At 41.9% G+C, this 18265-nt stretch overlaps 1 protein-coding gene across 1 annotated transcript in view; it reads left to right on the top strand.

The window, feature by feature from the left end:
• Positions 1-15367, top strand: part of LOC133624650 (endonuclease V-like) — a 166957-nt gene extending 151590 nt beyond the window's left edge. The window contains exon 10 of the mRNA XM_061988417.2: positions 15157-15367. The gene's annotated coding sequence lies outside the window, so the exon portion shown is untranslated. The remainder of the gene's footprint in view (positions 1-15156) is intronic.
• The last annotated feature ends 2898 nt before the right edge of the window (positions 15368-18265 follow it).

Consider the following 18265-nt stretch of genomic DNA (forward strand, 5'->3'; position numbering starts at 1 on the left):
ACATAGGAGTATTATTATGGTGTGTGTATAAGGACCACAAAATAGCACCTATTCGCAGACATTATCTGGCGTTTTGTTTCGCAATATTATGCAAAAGCAACTTTTCTTACCTTCCGGTACCTGCTGATCTGTATTTGGGATCTGCATAGGTCCTGAAAATGTGCGCACGTCCGCCATTGTAGTCCGTACCGACACCATAGTCGATAAGCTTCTGCTTTTTCTCTATCTTCTTGTTATGTGACATTCATCCTCCGCTGTTGCCATTTCTAATATAAAGTAGTGTAAAGTTCTTACTTATATCTGTCAGTACACTAGCTATTAAAGCGCTAAAAACTGTAGTGAGTTTACATTATTCACCAAGGAACTTTAGTTATTAGAGAGTTCCGGTCGAACGGTTTTTTTCAAAGGACACATTTCCGGCGTTGTTGTTGCACTAGTGAGCCACGGATGAGGAGATGCTGCTCCGTTATTGATAAAGTCTGAATGTCATTAAAACAGTTAGCACCATCTTTTGACACTTCTTCCACTCCCGTCCTTGCACGCTACACCGCTACAACAAAGATGACGGGGAGAAGACGCTGTCGAAGGTGAGCCACGTAAATAAGACCGCCCACAAAACGGCGCATCCTGAAGCGACTGTCAGAAAGCGGCTTGAAGATGATCTGTAAAACATCATCTATGCAACATTCTGACCAAAGAACCACCATCACATGTTATGTAGACCACAAGGAAGTGTTTTACATTTAGAAAAAAATCATAATATGACCCCTTTAATGCGCCTTTTGTATGAAAATAGACCTGACTAGACCCGCTCATCGGCAGTGCGCTTTATAATCCGGTGTGCCCTATGGTTCGAAAAATACGGTATTTGTTGGATTTTTTTTAAATCATTGTGTTGTGGTGATGGATGAAGACATTCACTGAGCGGGACTTCCGTCTACAAGTTAAGGGTGACAATAACATCAGTGCTATTTTCACCGCGACAGTATGGTTGATGAGCTTTTTATGGACTTCATCTTTGACTCCTGCCTCGTCAATAACATGTCTCAGCATCAGTGAGCCTTTGACATGATTGATATTACAAACCCTGTTTCCATATGAGTTGGGAAATTGTGTTAGATGTAAATAAAAACAGAATACAATGATTTGCAAAACCTTTTCAACCCATATTCAATTGAATGCACTACAAAGACAAGATATTTGATGTTCAAACTCATAATTTTTTATTTTTTTTTGCAAATAATAATTAACTTAGAATTTCATGGCTGCAACACGTGCCATAGTAGTTGGGAAAGGGCATGTTCACCACTGTGTTACATGGCCTTTCCTTTTAACAACACTCAGTAAATGTTTGGGAACTGAGGAGACACATTTTTTAAGCTTCTCAGGTGGAATTATTTCCCATTCTTGCTTGATGTACAGCTTAAGTTGTTCAACAGTCCGGGGGTCTCCGTTGTGGTATTTTAGGCTTCATAATGCGCCACACATTTTCAATGAGAGACAGGTCTGGACTACAGGCAGGGCAGTCTAGTACCCGCACTCTTTTACTATGAAGCCACGTTGATGTAACACGTGGCTTGGCATTGTCTTGCTGAAATAAGCAGGAAATAAGCATGGTAACGTAGCTTGGATGGCAACATAAGTTGCTCCAAAACCTGTATGTACCTTTCAGCATTAATGGCGCCTTCACAGATGTGTAAGTTACCCTTGTCTTGGGCACTAATACACACCCATACCATCACAGATGCTGGCTTTTCAACTTTGCTCTTTGGTCCGGAGGACACGACGTCCACAGTTTCCAAAAACAATTTGAAATGTGGACTCGTCAGACCACAGAACACTTTTCCACTTTGTATCAGTCCATCTTTGATGAGCTAAGAACCAGCGAAGCCGACGGCGTTTCTGGGTGTTGTTGATAAACGGTTTTCGCCTTGCATAAGAGAGTTTTAACTTGCACTTACAGATGTAGCAACCAACTGTAGTTACTGACAATGGGTTTCTGAAGTGTTCCTGAGCCCATGTGGTGATATCCTTTACAGACTGATGTCGCTTGTTGATGCAGTACAGCCTGAGGGAACAAAGGTCACTGGCTTAGCTGCTTACGTGCAGTGATTTCTCCAGATTCTCTGAACCCTTTGATGATATTACGAACCGTAGATGGGGAAATCCCTAAATTCCTTGCAATACCTGGTTGAGAAATGTTGTTCTTAAACTGTTCAACAATTTGCTCACGCATTTGTTAACAAAGTGGTGACCCTCGCCCCATCCTTGTTTGTGAATGACTGAGCATTTCATGGAATCTACGTTTATACCCAATCATGGCACCCACCTGTTCCCAATTAGCCTGTTCACCTGTGGGATGTTCCAAATAAGTGTTTGATGAGCATTCCTCAACTTTATCAGTATTTATTGCCACCTTTCCCAACTTTTTTGTAACTTGTTGCTGGCATCAAATTCTAAAGTTAATGATTATTTGCAAAAAAAAAAATGTTTATCAGTTTAAACATCAAATATGTTGTCTTTGTAGCATATTCAACTGAGGGTTGAAAATGATTTGCAAATCATTGTATTCCGTTTATATTTACATCTAACATAATTTCCCAACTCATATGGAAACGGGGTTTGTAAAAGATAACTGCGAAACGTAGCATCGGACTCGGCACAGCACTAAATACTAACAAGACTGCTGTCACCTTTAAACGTTGTCCAGACAAAGTGGATATGAACTCTGTTCATTCAAGATGTACTTCGTCTTCGACATCAATAACTCAGCATTGTGTGTTTGCTCAAACCAAAGCTAACAACTAATAGCCGTAGCTGCCACTGTGACGTTGACCAAGTTTTGGCCACAGGTCCATAGTTTCAGCACATGGAAGCCTAGTTCTAACACAGAGGACTTACCACGTAGTAGCCATGTTGGCTACTGGTGAGTACTGTAATCTACAGTTGCATATTGGGTGGCACATGGTGTTATTTCTTCCTTAGAGTATGCAAATTCTGGTAAAATATGTGTTATACGTAAGGTCGTAAACTGTTTTTTATGGTCTAACTAGGAAAATATTCAATTTATTAATGTTAATCCTACTTTGCGGAAATTCTTTTTCCACGGTCATGTCCAGTATTGATTGATTAATAAACGAGAGACGACTCAACTGGCCTTCCCCCACTCAAATGAATGCTTACTAGGGATGGGAATCTTACAAAAACTCATGATTTAATCCCGATTCTTGTGATGTTGATTTGGAACCGATTCTCGATTCAACACGATTCTTGATTCAAACTGATTTTTGCAATATATTATTTGGTATAAACATGATAATCAAACATTTTCAAAAAAGATTACAGGTTACAAAAGCTCCTCTTTGCTGCCCAAGTACAAAACCCAAAACCAGTGAAGTTGGCACGTTGTGTAAATGGTAAATAAAAACAGAATACAATGATTTGTAAATCCTTCTCAACTTATATTCAATTGAATAGACTGCAAAGACAAGATATTTAATGTTCGAACTGGTAAACTTTGTTATTTTTTGCAAATATTAGCTCATTTGGAATTTGATGCCTGCAACATGTTTCAAAAAAGCTGGCACAAGTGGCAAATAAGAGTGAGAAAGTTGAGGAATGCTCATTAAAACACTTATTTGGAACATCCCACAGGTGAACAGGCTAATTGGGAACAGGTGGGTGCCATGATTAGGTATAAAAGCAGCTTCCTTGAAATGCTCAGTCATTCACAAACAAGGATGGGGCGAGGGTCACCACTTTGTCAACAAATGCGTGAGCAAATTGTCCAACAGTTTAAGGACAACATTTCTCAACCAGTTATTGCAAGGAATTTAGGGATTTCACCATCTACGGTCCGTAATATCATCAAAAGGTTCAGAGAATCTGGAGAAATCACTGCACGTAAGCGGCATAGTTGAAAAACAATATTGAATGCCCGTGACCTTGGATCCCTCAGGCGCTACTGCATCAAAACCGACATCAGTGTGTAAAGGATATCACCACATGGGCTCAGAAACTCTTCAGAAAACCACTGTCAGTAACTACAGCTTGTCGCTACATCTGTAAGTGCAAGTTAAAACTCTACTATGCAAAGCGAAAGCCATTTATCAACAACACCCAGAAACGTCGCCGGCTTTGCTGGGCCCGAGCTCATCTAAGATAGATTAATGCAAAGTGGAAAAGCGTTCTGTGGTCTGACGAATCCACATTTCAAATTGTTTTTGGAAACTGTGGACGTCATGTTCTCCGGAACAAAGAGGAAAAGAACCATCCAGACTTTTTGAGGCGCAAAGTTGAAAAGCCAGCATCTGTGATGGTATGGGGGTGTATTAGTACCCAAGGCATGGGTAACTTACACATCTGTGAAGGTGCCATTAATGCTGAAAGGTACATACAGGTTTTGGAGCAATATATGTTGCCATCCAAGCAACGTTATCATGGACGCCCCTGCTTATTTCAGCAAGACAATGCCAAGCCACGTGTTACAACAGCATGGCTTCATAGTAAAAGAGTGTGGGTACTAGACTGGCCTGCCTGTAGTCCAGACCTGTCTCCCATTGAAAACGTGTGGCACATTATGAAGCCTAAAATACTACAACAGAGATCCCGGACTGTTGAACAACTTAAGCTGTACATCAAGCAAGAATGGGAAAGAATTCCTCCTGAAAAGCTTCAAAAATTGGTCTCTTCAGTTCATTAATGATTATTTGCCAAAAAAATAAAAGTAAGTTTCTCAGTTGGAACGTTAAATATCTTGTCTTTGCAGTCTATTCAATTGAATATAAGTTGAAAAGGATTTGCAAATCATTGTATTCTGTTTTTATTTACCATTTACACAACATGCCAACTTCACTGGTTTTGGGTTTTATATGACGTACACACACAGCGAGTAAGTGCGGAGGTGGCCTAAAAATCAGGTACATATCCGATTTAGAATCAGAATAAATAAGAATCATGATTCAGATGTAAATCTGTTTTGTTGAGCCCTCCTAATAATTATATTTGTACATCCGCCCAAAATATTATTTGAGGTATCAAACAAGAGCTGAGACATTAAAATCCTCAAAGAGACATGTTGGTTTGCAGTATAAGTTTCATGTAATGCAGGCTATGTTTGATTTGAACTGCGGAATATAAGACGTGCCAATAACATAAATAGTAACGAGACATATTGCAACTAATGTGTCACCTGTGGGATACGTTTTAAAATGAGTCAGACTTGGCAGCTCATCGAGGTGAGCGGAAGGCAAGGACAAGGTGGGAAGTGAGCTGACTCTGCGGGGATGACATCCAGGAATAGAAGTGGTCACATGGGACACTATTGATCAGTGGGAGGGGTCAGTGCTGTCGTGTTAAACACACTTGTAAAGAACATAATGTCATCGCTGTCTTGAGTTTACAAACATTTCTACAACTCTTATTTTTTTGTGATAGAGTGATTGGAGCACATACTTGTTGGTCACAAAAAACATTCATGAAGTTTGCTTCTTTTATGAATTTATTATGGGTCTACTGAAAATGTGACCAAATCTGCTGGGTCAAAAGTATACATACAGCAATGTTAATATTTGCTTACATGTCCCTTGGCAAGTTTCACTGCAATAAGGCACTTTTGGTAGCCATCCACAAGCTTCTGGTTGAATTTTTGACCACTCATCTTGACAAAATTGGTGCAGTTCAGCTCAATTTGTAGGTTTTTGACATGGACTTATTTCTTCAGCATTGTCCACACGTTTAAGTCAGGACTTTGGGAAGGCCATTCTAAAACCTTAATTCTAGCCTGATTTAGCCATTCCTTTACCACTTTTGACGTGTGTTTGGGGTCATCATCCTGTTGGAACACCCAACTGCGCCCAAGACCCAACCTCGGGCTGATGATTTTAGGTTGTCCTGAAAAATTTGGAGGTAATCCTCCTTTTTAATTGTCCCATTTACTCTCCAACAGGCCTAGAGCATAATACTACCACCACCAGGCTTGACGGTAAGCATGGTGTTCCTGGGATTAATGGCCTCACCTTTTCTCCTCCAAACATATTGCTGGGTATTGTGGCCAAACAGCTCCATTTTTGTTTCATCTGACCACAGAACTTTCCTCCAGAATGTCTTATCATTCCATGTGATCAGCAGCAAACTTTAGACAAGCCTTAAGGTGTCACTTCTGGAGCAAGGGCTTCCTTCTTGCATGGTAGCCTCTCAGTCCTTGGCGCTGCAAAACACGCTAGACTATGGACACTGACACCTGTGTTCCAGCACCTTCCAATTCATTGCAGACCTGCCTTTTGGTGGTTCTCGGTTGACTCTTGATCATCCTGACCAATTTTCTCTCAGCAGCAGGTGATAGCTTGCGTTTTCTTCCTGATCGTGGCAGTGACAATTGTCTGTACAGTTGCTCTTGGGACCTTAAGCTGCTTTGAAATGGCTCCAAATGACTTTCCTGACTTGGTTAAGTCAATGATTTGTTTTTTCAGATCTGTGCCGAGTTCCTTCGACTTTCCCATTGTCGCGTTTGTAACCGAGTCTAATGACTGCATAACATGAGCCCTATTTAAATGGGCTCTGAGAAGACAACAGGTGTCGTCAATCATAATCACTCACATGAAGTCAAGAGGCCATGCCATGAAGCTAATTTGAGTTGATTGGAACTTTTCTACATCACCAAAATTGATAATGTATGTTGCTGTATGTATACTTTTGACCCAGCAGGTTTGGTCACATTTTCAGTAGACCCATAATAAATTCATAAAAGAACCAAACTTCATGAATGTTTCTTGTGACCAACAAGTATGTGCTCCAATCACTCTATCACAAAAAAATAAGAGTTGTAGAAATTATTGGAAGCTCAAGACAGCGATGACATTATGTCCTTCACAAGTGTATGTAAACTTATGTAAAGAGTTGGTGCTGCAGGGAATTCTGGGAATTTGTTCTGTTGTGTTTATGTTGTGTTGCGGTGCAAATATTCTCCCAGAATGTGTTTGTCATTGTTGTTTAGTGCGGTTTCACTACATGGCACAGGTTTATGACAGTGTTGGCGTGGTTCATACGGCCACCTTTAGTGTGACATGTATGGCTGTTGACTAAGTATGTACAGATATTACGCCCATGGGGCGATACTTGAAATAATGGTACTTGATCTGTCTCCATGGTGACAAGGATTAGTGATATTGAAGCAGTTACAACGCCGCTGACTATGGACAGACATTAGCCGCTAGCTAGCTACCCATGTCTTAAAGCACCTTTTCCTGAGGGCGTTCTGCATGACACGACGGGTGGGGGACCGGTACTTTTTAGAGGCGGTGTCGTACCGAATATGATTCATTAGTATCGCTGTACTATACCAATACCGGTACAACCCTATGATGGATTAATACTCATTAACACTTTCATTCGACTAGTCCTACTAATGAGTGATGTTACTCTTCCTCACATGCGAGGCACATTCTGCATGTGTTTATGTGGGCGTGTTCATAACTAGAGATGTCCGATAATATCGGACTGCCGATATTATCGGCCGATAAACGCTTTAAAATGTGATATCGGAATTTATCGGTATCGGTTTCAAAAAGTACAATTTATGACATTTTTAAAACGCCACTGTGTACACGGACGTAGGGAGAAGTACAGAGCGCCAATAAACCTTAAAGGCACTGCCTTTGCGTGCCGGCCCAGTCACATAATATCTACGACTTTTCACACACAAGTGAATGAGATTCACACTTGGTCAACAGCCATACAGGTCACACTGAGGGTGGCCGTATAAACAACTTTAACACTGTTGCAAATATGCGCCACACTGTGAACCCACACCAAACAAGAATGACAAACACATTTTGAGAGAACATCCGCACCGTAACACAACAGAACAAATACCCGGAACCCCTTGCAGCACTAACTCTTCCGGGACGCTACAATATACACCCCCCGCTACCCCCTAACCCGAACCCCGCCCACTTCAACCTCCTTATGCTCTCTCAGGGAGAGCATGTCCCAAATTCCAAGCTGCTGTTTTGAGGCATGCTAAAAAAAATAATGCACTTTGTGACTTCAATAATAAATATGGCAGTGCCATGTTGGCATTTTTTTGCATAACTTGAGTTGATTCATTTTGGAAAACCTTGTTACATTGTTTAATGCATCCAGCGGGGCATCACAACAAAATTAGGCATAATAATGTGTTAATTCCACGACTGTATATATCGGTATCGGTTGATATCAGAATCGGTAATTAAGAGTAGGACAATATCGGCAAAAAAGCCATTATCGGACATCTCTATTCATAACCACAAAAATCTGTCACAGCAGGTTCTATAAGCAGAATGTTATTATTATTACAAAGAGCCTCCCTCTCATTGGCAAAAAAAATCCCCTCTTTTTCATTAAGGGTCTTTTAAGCAACCTTGAATTTTATTTGATGCATGTTTTGAGCTAAAACAAAAAAAAACATGTTACTTTCTTTTGTGCGTAAAACACTTTTGTCATGGTTTAAACAATGTTTTAATCTTCCCAACTCTACACTGAACTCAGATTAATCGCCTTTTAAAACGAGCATGGGGGGTGCGCTAAAAAAAAATCATGTTATTCTAACCAGGGACGCAGCAGGTAGCGGCTAGGAATACGATTGCAGTAAAATCCTATGAAGCGTTCTGTCAGTCATAAATTTACATTTTACATGCGCTTCTTTAACGAGGACCGCCTGTCGACAAAAAAATCAGTTTGAAGTCTGCACTTAGTGAAGCGAGTCCAAAGGCAGCGTCTGTGAGGCCGTGTCATCACACGGGTGATAAATGCCAAACCGTTCCTGGTGCCCTGCGTGAGGTCAAAGAAGCCTTGCACTTTTGCAAGATTTGCCATGTTGATGTTGGTGGATCTCGGCAGGTCGCTGAAAAAGTGGCGACTTGAGCTTGGCATGTTTTCTTTAAAATACGCTTGGTTTAAACTCTTAAAAGGCTGGACATTCTCCCTCCGTGTGTGTGAGCCAGACACCCAGTTTTACAGTCCCATAAAATGTTCAATTGTTCACACACGTGTATTGTCCAAGTTGATCGTTAGCATTGGACACCTAACAAGTTCATGTGTGTCTGGCCAGAAATCATTTTTGGTCCACCTGATTCTTACATCGGTGCCACATTGAGCTACGGCCTAAACCAGGGGTTGGCAACACAGAACGTTGAAAGAGCCATACTGGACCAAAAATACAAAAAACTAATCTGTCTGGAGTCGCAAAAAATTAAAAGCCTTCTATAAGTGTTATAATGAAGGCAACACATGATGTCCATCCATCCATCCATCTTCTTCCGCTTATCCGAGGTCAGGTCGCGGGGGCAGCAGCCTAAGCAGGGAAGCCCAGACTTCCCTCTCCCCAGCCACTTCGTCCAGCTCCTCCCGGGGGATCCCGAGGCGTTCCCAGGCCAGCCGGGAGACATAGTCTTCCCAACGTGTCCTGGGTCTTCCCCGTGGCCTCCTACCGGTCGGACGTGCCCTAAACACCTCCCTAGGGAGGCGTTCGGGTGGCATCCTGAGCAGATGCTCCTCCCGGATGGCAGAGCTTCTCACCCTATCTCTAAGGGAGAGACCCGCCACCCGGCGGAGGAAACTCATTTCGGCCGCCTGTACCCGTGATCTTGTCCTTTCGTTCATAACCCAAAGCTCATGACCATAGGTGAGGATGGGAACGTAGATCGATCGGTAAATTGAGAGCTTTGCCTTCCGGCTCAGCTCCTTCTTCACCACAACGGATCGATACAGCGTCCGCATTACTGAAGACGCCGCACCGATCCGCCTGTCGATCTCACGATCCACTCTTCCCTAACTCGCGAACAAGACTCAGAGGTACTTGAACTCCTCCACTTGGGGCAGGGTCTCCTCCCCAACCCGGAGATGGCACTCCACCCTTTTCCGGGCGAGAACCATGGACTCGGACTTGGAGGTGCTGATTCTGTGCCGCATTGAGCTACGGCCTAAACCAGGGGTCGGCAACCCAAAACGTTGAAAGAGCCATATTGGACCAAAAATACAAAAAACTAATCTGTCTGGAGTCGCAAAAAATGAAAAGCCTTATATAAGTCTTATAATGAAGACAACACATGATGTGTGTTTATATCAGTGTTTTTCAACCACTGTGCCGTGAGATGCAGTCTGGTGTGCCATGGGAGATTCTCTAATTTCACCTATTTGGGTTAAAAATATGTTTTGCAAACCAGTAATCATAGTCTGCAAATGATGTGTTGTTGTTGAGAGCTGTCTAGAGCTTGGCAGAGTAACCGTGTAATACTCTTCCATATCAGTAGGTGGCAGCCGGTAGCTAATTGCTTTGTAGATGTCGGAAACCCGAAAAGGTGTCTAATGCTTAAACCAAAAATAAACAAAAGGTGAGTGCCCCTAAGAAAAGGCATTGAAGCTTAGGGAAGGCTATGCAGAACGAAACTAAAACTGAACTGACTACAAAGTAAACAAAAACAGAATGCTGGACGACAGCAAAGACTTACAGCGTGTGGAGCAGATGGGGTCCACAAAGTACATACGTACATGACACGACAATCAACACCAAAATAGGAGCGCAAGACAAGAACTAAAACACCACACACAGGAAAACACCGAAAAACTCAAAATAATTCACGTGACAGGTGTTGACAGTACACCGACTTTGAGACAAGAGCTATAGTGATGCATGCTTGGTTATGGTTTTGGTTTGAATTCATATCTGACAATTGCGACAACTTTTTACTGTCAACTGAGTTTAGTTTTTTATTGACTTTTCAAATGCATTTGATACTGTTGATCATGTCATTTTAATCAAACGTCTTTCAGCTATTGGTTTTTCTCAGCAAGCAGTTGGATGGTTTGCAAATGACCTCACAAGTAGAACTCAGGCTGTCCAGATAGAGGGTTCCTCCTCGGACGTACTGCAAGTGAAAAAGGGTGTCCCCTCAAGGTTCTGTGTTGGGCCCCTTATTATTCACTATTTACATAAATAACCTTGAACAGAATATTCCAAACTCAATTTCCATTTCTATGCTGATGATACTGTCATATACTGTACAGCACCCACTCCTGTTGAGGCCTTTAAATATCTACAACATGCATTTGACAAGAACAACTTTGCTATCTTCAACTGGTTTTGAATGCAGAGAAAACAAAGTGTATGTTCTTTACTAGAGATGTCCGATAATGGCTGTTTTGCCGATATCCGATATTCCGATATTGTCCAACTCTTCATTACTGATTCCGATATCAACCGATACCGATATATACAGTCGTGGAATTAACACATTATTATGCCTAATTTTGTTGTGCTGGTGGTGTGCCTCTGGATTTTTTCAATGCAAAAAATGTGCCTTGGCTCAAAAAAGGTTGAAAAACACTGGTCTATATTAGCTATATTAGCCTACTATCAAAATGACTATGTGTCACAGGCTGAAGCAAATCTTTGTTGACAGAAATGTTGAAATGTAATATTTATTGTACACATTTTTACAACATTAGAAACCATTAGTAAATCAGAGGCTACTCAGAAGGTGAGATAACTCCTGGATATTACTGGCTTTTAATGGCCAAAGGTATAGATGTGTGTTTATGTTAAAGGAAACGTCAGGCTGTCTTCTTCTAATTTATTACAATCTTTGGCAAGCTAGGTAATGTTTGCTGTGGTCTGGAACAACATGGCACACACACAACTATGAGAAATGCAGCCAATATTACATACAAATAATGTGTCATGAGACATGCAAATATAAATTATATACAAAGAGGATAAAAGTAAAGGATATTAAATGAGCTCAAATATACCTACAAATGAGGCATAATGATGCAATATGTACATACAGCTAGCCTAAATAGCACGTTAGCATCGATTAGCTTGCAGTCATGCACTGACCAAATATGCCTGATTAGCACTCCAACAAGCCAATAACATCAACAAAGCTCACCTTTGTGCATTCACGCACAGCATAAAACTTTTGGTGGACACAATGAGACAAAGGAGTGGAAGATTTTACATGTAAACAAAGTGTTGCGTCACAGCCCACACTATGGTGAGTTCAAGAACCGCCGAAATGAGTAGGACAAAACGATGTTGACCAAATAGTGTCATCAGTGAAGCATACACACACACATATTAAACAGTGGTAGTTCTAACAATGTTGTCCTCAAACAAAAAAAATACTAAAACTAAAAAATTATTTTTCCCCCCACATTTTGCCATTTTCAATCCTTTTTTAAAAATGCTCCAGGGAGCCACTAGGGCGGCGCTAAAGAGTCGCATGTGGCTCCAGAGCCGCGGGTTGCTGACCCCTAGCCTCGCCCAGTGGTTTGAACTGTGGTACGCCTATACCACTAAGAATCAGTCAAATATTGTAATGGTGGGACTCCAGCCATTTCGAAAGGTTTGGGGCGGTATTGCTCGGTTGGTAGAGCGGCCGTGCCAGCAACTTCAGGGTTCCAGGTTCGATCCCCACTTCCGCCATCCTAGTCACTGCCGTTGTGTCCTTGGGCAAGACACTTTACCCACCTGCTCCCAGTGCCACCCACACTGGTTTAAAAATGTAACTTAGATATTGGGTTTCACTATGTAAAAGCGCTTTGAGTCACTAGAGAAAAGCGCTATATAAATATAATTCACTTCACTTCATCAGCCTTCAATGGAAGTCGTTACAATCCAACTACTGTGGGCCGTAGGCGACGCCAAAATCAACAATTAACACACAAGCAAAACCCTTTTCTTATGCCATCCCATTCCTAACCCATAGGGTTCAATATGATGTCGGTCCACCTTTTGCAGCTATTACAGCTTCAACTCTTCTGGGAAGGCTGTTCACAAGGTTGCGGAGTGTGTTTATTGGATTTTTCGACCATTCTTCCAAAAGCACCACTCTGATGTTGGTCGAGAAGGCCAGGCTCTCAGACTCCGTTCTAATTCATCCCAAAGGTCAGGACTCTGTGCAGGCCAGTCAAGTTCATCCACACCAGACTTTGTCGTCCATGTCTTTATGGGCCTTGCTTTGTGCACTGGTGCACAGTCATGTTGGAAGAGGAAGGGGCCCGCTCCAAACTGTTCCCTTAATGTTGGGAGCATGGAATTGTCCCAAATGTTTTGGTGTCCTGGAGCATTCAAAGTTCCTTTCACTGGAACTAAGGCGCCAAGCCCAACTCCTGAAAAACAACCCCACACCATAATTCCTCCGCTGACCCCTCTCTGTCAGTATACGTGGCCTACCACTTGGTGGCTGAGTTGCTGTTGCTCCCAAACTCTTTCATTTTCTTATAATAAAGCCGACAGTTGACTTTGGAATATTTAGGAGCGAGGAAATTTCACGACTGGATTTGTTGCACAGGTGGCATCCTATGACAGTTCCATGCTGGAAATCACTGAGGGCGGCCCATTCTTTCACAAATGTTTGTAGAAACAGTCTCCATGCCTAAGTGCTTGATTTTATACACCTATGGCCGGGTGCAAAAATCACACTACTGTTACTGCTGCTATGAAGTTGATAAATTATGTAACTGAAGCTCTTGACCAGAAGCAGTGCTGTCTTTCCCTCTTTATTGACTTTTCAAATGCATTTGATACTGTTGATCATGTCATTTTAATCAAACGTCTTTCAGCTATTGGTTTTTCTCAGCAAGCAGTTGGATGGTTTGCAAATGACCTCACAAGTAGAACTCAGGCTGTCCAGATAGAGGGTTCCTCCTCGGACGTACTGCAAGTGAAAAAGGGTGTCCCCTCAAGGTTCTGTGTTGGGCCCCTTATTATTCACTATTTACATAAATAACCTTGAACAGAATATTCCAAACTCAATTTCCATTTCTATGCTGATGATACTGTCATATACTGCACAGCACCCACTCCTGTTGAGGCCTTTAAATATCTACAACATGCATTTGACAAGAACAACTTTGCTATCTTCAACTGGTTTTGAATGCAGAGAAAACAAAGTGTATGTTCTTTACTAGAGATGTCCGATAATGGCTGTTTTGCCGATATCCGATATTCCGATATTGTCCAACTCTTCATTACTGATTCCGATATCAACCGATACCGATATATACAGTCGTGGAATTAACACATTATTATGCCTAATTTTGTTGTGATGCCCCTCTTGGATGCATTAAACAATGTAACAAGGTTTTCCAAAATAAATCAACTCAAGTTATGGAAAAAAATGCCAACATGGCACTGCCATATTTATTATTGAAGTCACAAAGTGCATTATTTTTTTTTAGCATGCCTCAAAACAGCAGCTTGGAATGTGGGACATGCTCTCCCTGAGAGAGCATGAGGAGGTTGAGGTGGGCAGTGTTGGGGGGCGCGGGGGGTGTATATTGTAGCGTCCCGGAAGAGTTAGTGCTGCAAGGGGTTCTTGGTATTTGTTCTGTTGTGTTTATGTTGTGTTACGGTGCGGATGTTCTCCCGAAATGTGTTTGTCATTCTTGCTTGGTGTGGGTTCACAGTGTGGCGCATATGTGTAACAGTGTTAAAGTTGTTTACACGGCCACCCTCAGTGTGACCTTTATGGCCGTTGACCAAGTATGGATCGCATTCACTTGTGTGTGTGAAAAGCCGCAGATACAGACCGGGCCGGCACGCAAAGGCAGTGCCTTTAAGGTTTATCGGCGCTCTGTACTTCTACCTACCTCCGTGCACACAGCGGCGTTTTAAAAAGTCATACATTTTACTTTTTGAAACCGATACCGATAATGTCCGATATTACATTTTAAAGCATTTATCGGCCGATAATATCAACAGTCCGATATTATCGGACATCTATATTCTTTACCTCATCAAAAACTGTAAGATCAGCACTGTGTGAGAACATTTTAACAAGAAATGGGCAACAAATTGTGTTAGTATCTTCTTTTAAATATTTAGGATTTTTAATTGATGACCACTTGAGTTTTAAAGGCCTACTGAAACCCACTACTACCGACCACGCAGTCTGATAGTTTATACATCAATGATGAAATCTTAACATTGCAACACATGCTAATACGGCCGGGTTAGCTTACTAAAGTGCAATTTTAAATTTTGCGCGAAATATCCTGCTGAAAACGTCTCGGTATGATGACGTCAGCGCGTGACGTCACGGATTGTGGAGGACATTTTGGGACAGCATGGTGGCCAGCTATTAAGTCGTCTGTTTTCATCGCAAAATTCCACAGTATTCTGGACATCTGTGTTGGTGAATCTTTTGCAATTTGTTCAATGAACAATGGAGACAGCAAAGAAGAAAGCTGTAGGTGGGAAGCGGTGTATTGCGGGCGGCTGCAGCAACACAAACACAGCCGGTGTTTCATTGTTTACATTCCCGGAAGATGACAGTCAAGCTTTACCATTGGCCTGTGGAGAACTGGGACAACAGAGACTCTTACCAGGAGGACTTTGAGTTGGATGCGCAGACGCGGTACCGTGAGTACGCATGCAGCTACGGCTTCCAAACATTTGATCGCTTACCCGTACGTGCGTGCCGCTATGTGCATGTCACGTGCGTAACTTTGGGGACTTTGGGGAAATATATGTGCTGTATGATCTTTGGGGAGGTGAACGGTACTTTGGGCTGTGGGATTGAGTGTGTTGTGCAGGTGTTTGAGTTGTATTGGCGGGTTATATGGACGGGAGGGGGGAGGTGTTTGTTATGCGGGATTAATTTGTGGCATATTAAATATAAGCCTGGTTGTGTTGTGGCTAATAGAGTATATATATGTCTTGTGTTTATTTACTGTTTTAGTCATTCCCAGCTGAATATCAGGTCCCACCCGCCTCTCACAGCATCTTCCCTATCTGAATCGCTCCCACTGCCCTCTAGTCCTTCACTCTCACTTTCCTCATCCACAAATCTTTCCTCCTCGCTCAAATTAATGGGGAAATCGTCGCTTTCTCGGTCCGAATCGCTCTCGCTGCTGGTGGCCATGATTGTAAACAATGTGCAGATGTGAGGAGCTCCACAACCTGTGACGTCACGCTACTCGTCTGCTACTTCCGGTACAGACAAGGCTTTTTTATCAGCGACCAAAAGTTGCGAACTTTATCGTCGATGTTCTCTACTAAATCCTTTCAGCAAAAATATGGCAATATCGCGAAATGATCAAGTATGACACATAGAATGGACCTGCTATCCCCGTTTAAATAAGAAAATCGCATTTCAGTAGGCCTTTAAGGAGCACATTCAGTATGTTGTAAAAAAAACCTGAAACTTTTACTGGGATTTTAATATAGAAACAAGTCTTGCTTTTCTTTTACTGTGAAACAGAAATTGGTGGAAATAACCTTTTTACCTGTTGTTGACTATGGAGATGTGTTGTACATGAATGCTACTGCTGGTTGTCTCCACAAGCTGGATAGTGTGGACCACGGGGCACTGAGATTCATCACCAACTGCACTCCCCTTACTCACCATTGTGTGTTATACTCAATGGTTAACTGGACATCTTTATGTGCTCGACGCCTCAATCATTGGTATGTTTTCATCTACAAAACCATTCTGGGTATCACTCCATCTTATCTGTCTTGTCTTTTAACAAAGAAACAAGGAAGTCACAATCTTCGTTCAATGAATGTTCTGCAATTTGTCGTCCCCAAAGTAAGAACTGAACTGGGCAAGAAAGCATTTAGGTTTTCAGCACCAAAGGCTTGGAATAACCTACAATCGAATATTCAACTTCAAACCCTTGTTACGTTAAATGAGTTTAAAGCTTCTGTGAAAGGATTGCAGTCTACCTTGTCTGTATGCACATGTGCTATGTGAGCAAGTTTTAATGTTGTAAATGTGATGTTTTATGTGTTGTTTACTGTTTTTAATGTAAAAATGCTGCTGCCCTCTTGGCCAGGTCTTCCTTGGAAAAGAGATCTTTGATCTCAATGGGATTTTACTTGGTTAAATAAAGTGATTAGGACACCCGATTCTGATCATTTGGATGGGTGGCCAAATACTTTTGGCAATATAGTGTATTTTACAATCTACAATGTAAATAGTCATGAAAATAAAGAAAACACATTGAATGAGAAGCTGCGTCCAAACGTTAGGCCTGTACTGTACATTGTGTTGGTTTGAATATATCTTTAATGTACAAGATCTATCACCATGTCCCCTGCATCCTATCATTTTTCTGTTTGCGGCCCTCGCTGGAACAAGTTTGGACACCCCTGGCCGAGACATGAACCTACCACAGGACACACGTGGTCACAGGTGAGGGATCTCTCCTCCTGTTCCTTAGAAGGTCCATCTTTCATCTCGCCTTAGGGTGATGTAGCGTATGTTATATAGTATGTGGGCGGAGCCTTTATGGCCCTTAAGTTAGGATCCGTCAAGAATGCGGGATTGTTGACAGTAACAGTGGACTTCCATACAAAATAACACCAACTCCAGATCTTACCAGAATCCCACAATTTCCATGACACAAATTCCAATGGCAATAAATAAAATGTTTCCATATTTTCCAGCATTAAAAGTTAAAGTTAAGTTAAAGTACCAATGATTGTCACACACATACTAGGTGTGGTGAAATTTGTCCTCTGCATTTGACCCATCCCCTTGATCACCCCCTGGGAGGTGAGGAGAGCAGTGAGCAGCAGCGGTGGCTGCGCCCGGGAATCATTTTTGGTGATTTAACCCCCAATTCCAACCCTTGATGCTGAGTGCCAAGCAGGGAGGTAATGGGTCCCATTTTTATAGTCTTTGGTATGACTCGGCCGGGGTTTGAACTCACAACCTACCGATCTCAGGGCGGACACTCTAACCACTAGGCCACTGGTTTCCACTTTTCCCATAATTCCACATTTCTTTTGCTGCATTTCAATTCATTTCTTTAGCACTCACACACAATTTCGACACAAATGACCTTCTCTAGTACTATATGTACTCATGTTTTACAAACCCCAAAACCAGTGAAGTTGGCACGTTGTGTAAATGGTAAATAAAAACAGAATACAATGATTGCAAAGACAAGATATTTAATGTTCCAACTGGTAAACTTTGTTATTTTTTGCAAATATTAGCTCATTTGGAGTTTGATGCCTGCAACATGTTTCAAAAAAGCTGGCACAAGTGGCAAAAAAGACTGAGAAAGTTGAGGGATGCTCATCAAACACTTATTTGGAACATCCCACAGGTGAACGGGTGCTAATTGGGAACAGGTGGGTGTCATTAATTGGGTATAAAAGCAGCTTCCATGAAATGCTCAGTCATTCACAAACAAGGATGGGGCGAGGGTCACCACGTTGTCAACAAATGTGTGAGCAAATTGTCGAACAATTTAAGGACAACATTTCTCA

This window comes from Nerophis lumbriciformis, linkage group LG27, assembly GCF_033978685.3.
Source record: "Nerophis lumbriciformis linkage group LG27, RoL_Nlum_v2.1, whole genome shotgun sequence".
Classification (NCBI taxonomy): domain Eukaryota; kingdom Metazoa; phylum Chordata; class Actinopteri; order Syngnathiformes; family Syngnathidae; genus Nerophis; species Nerophis lumbriciformis.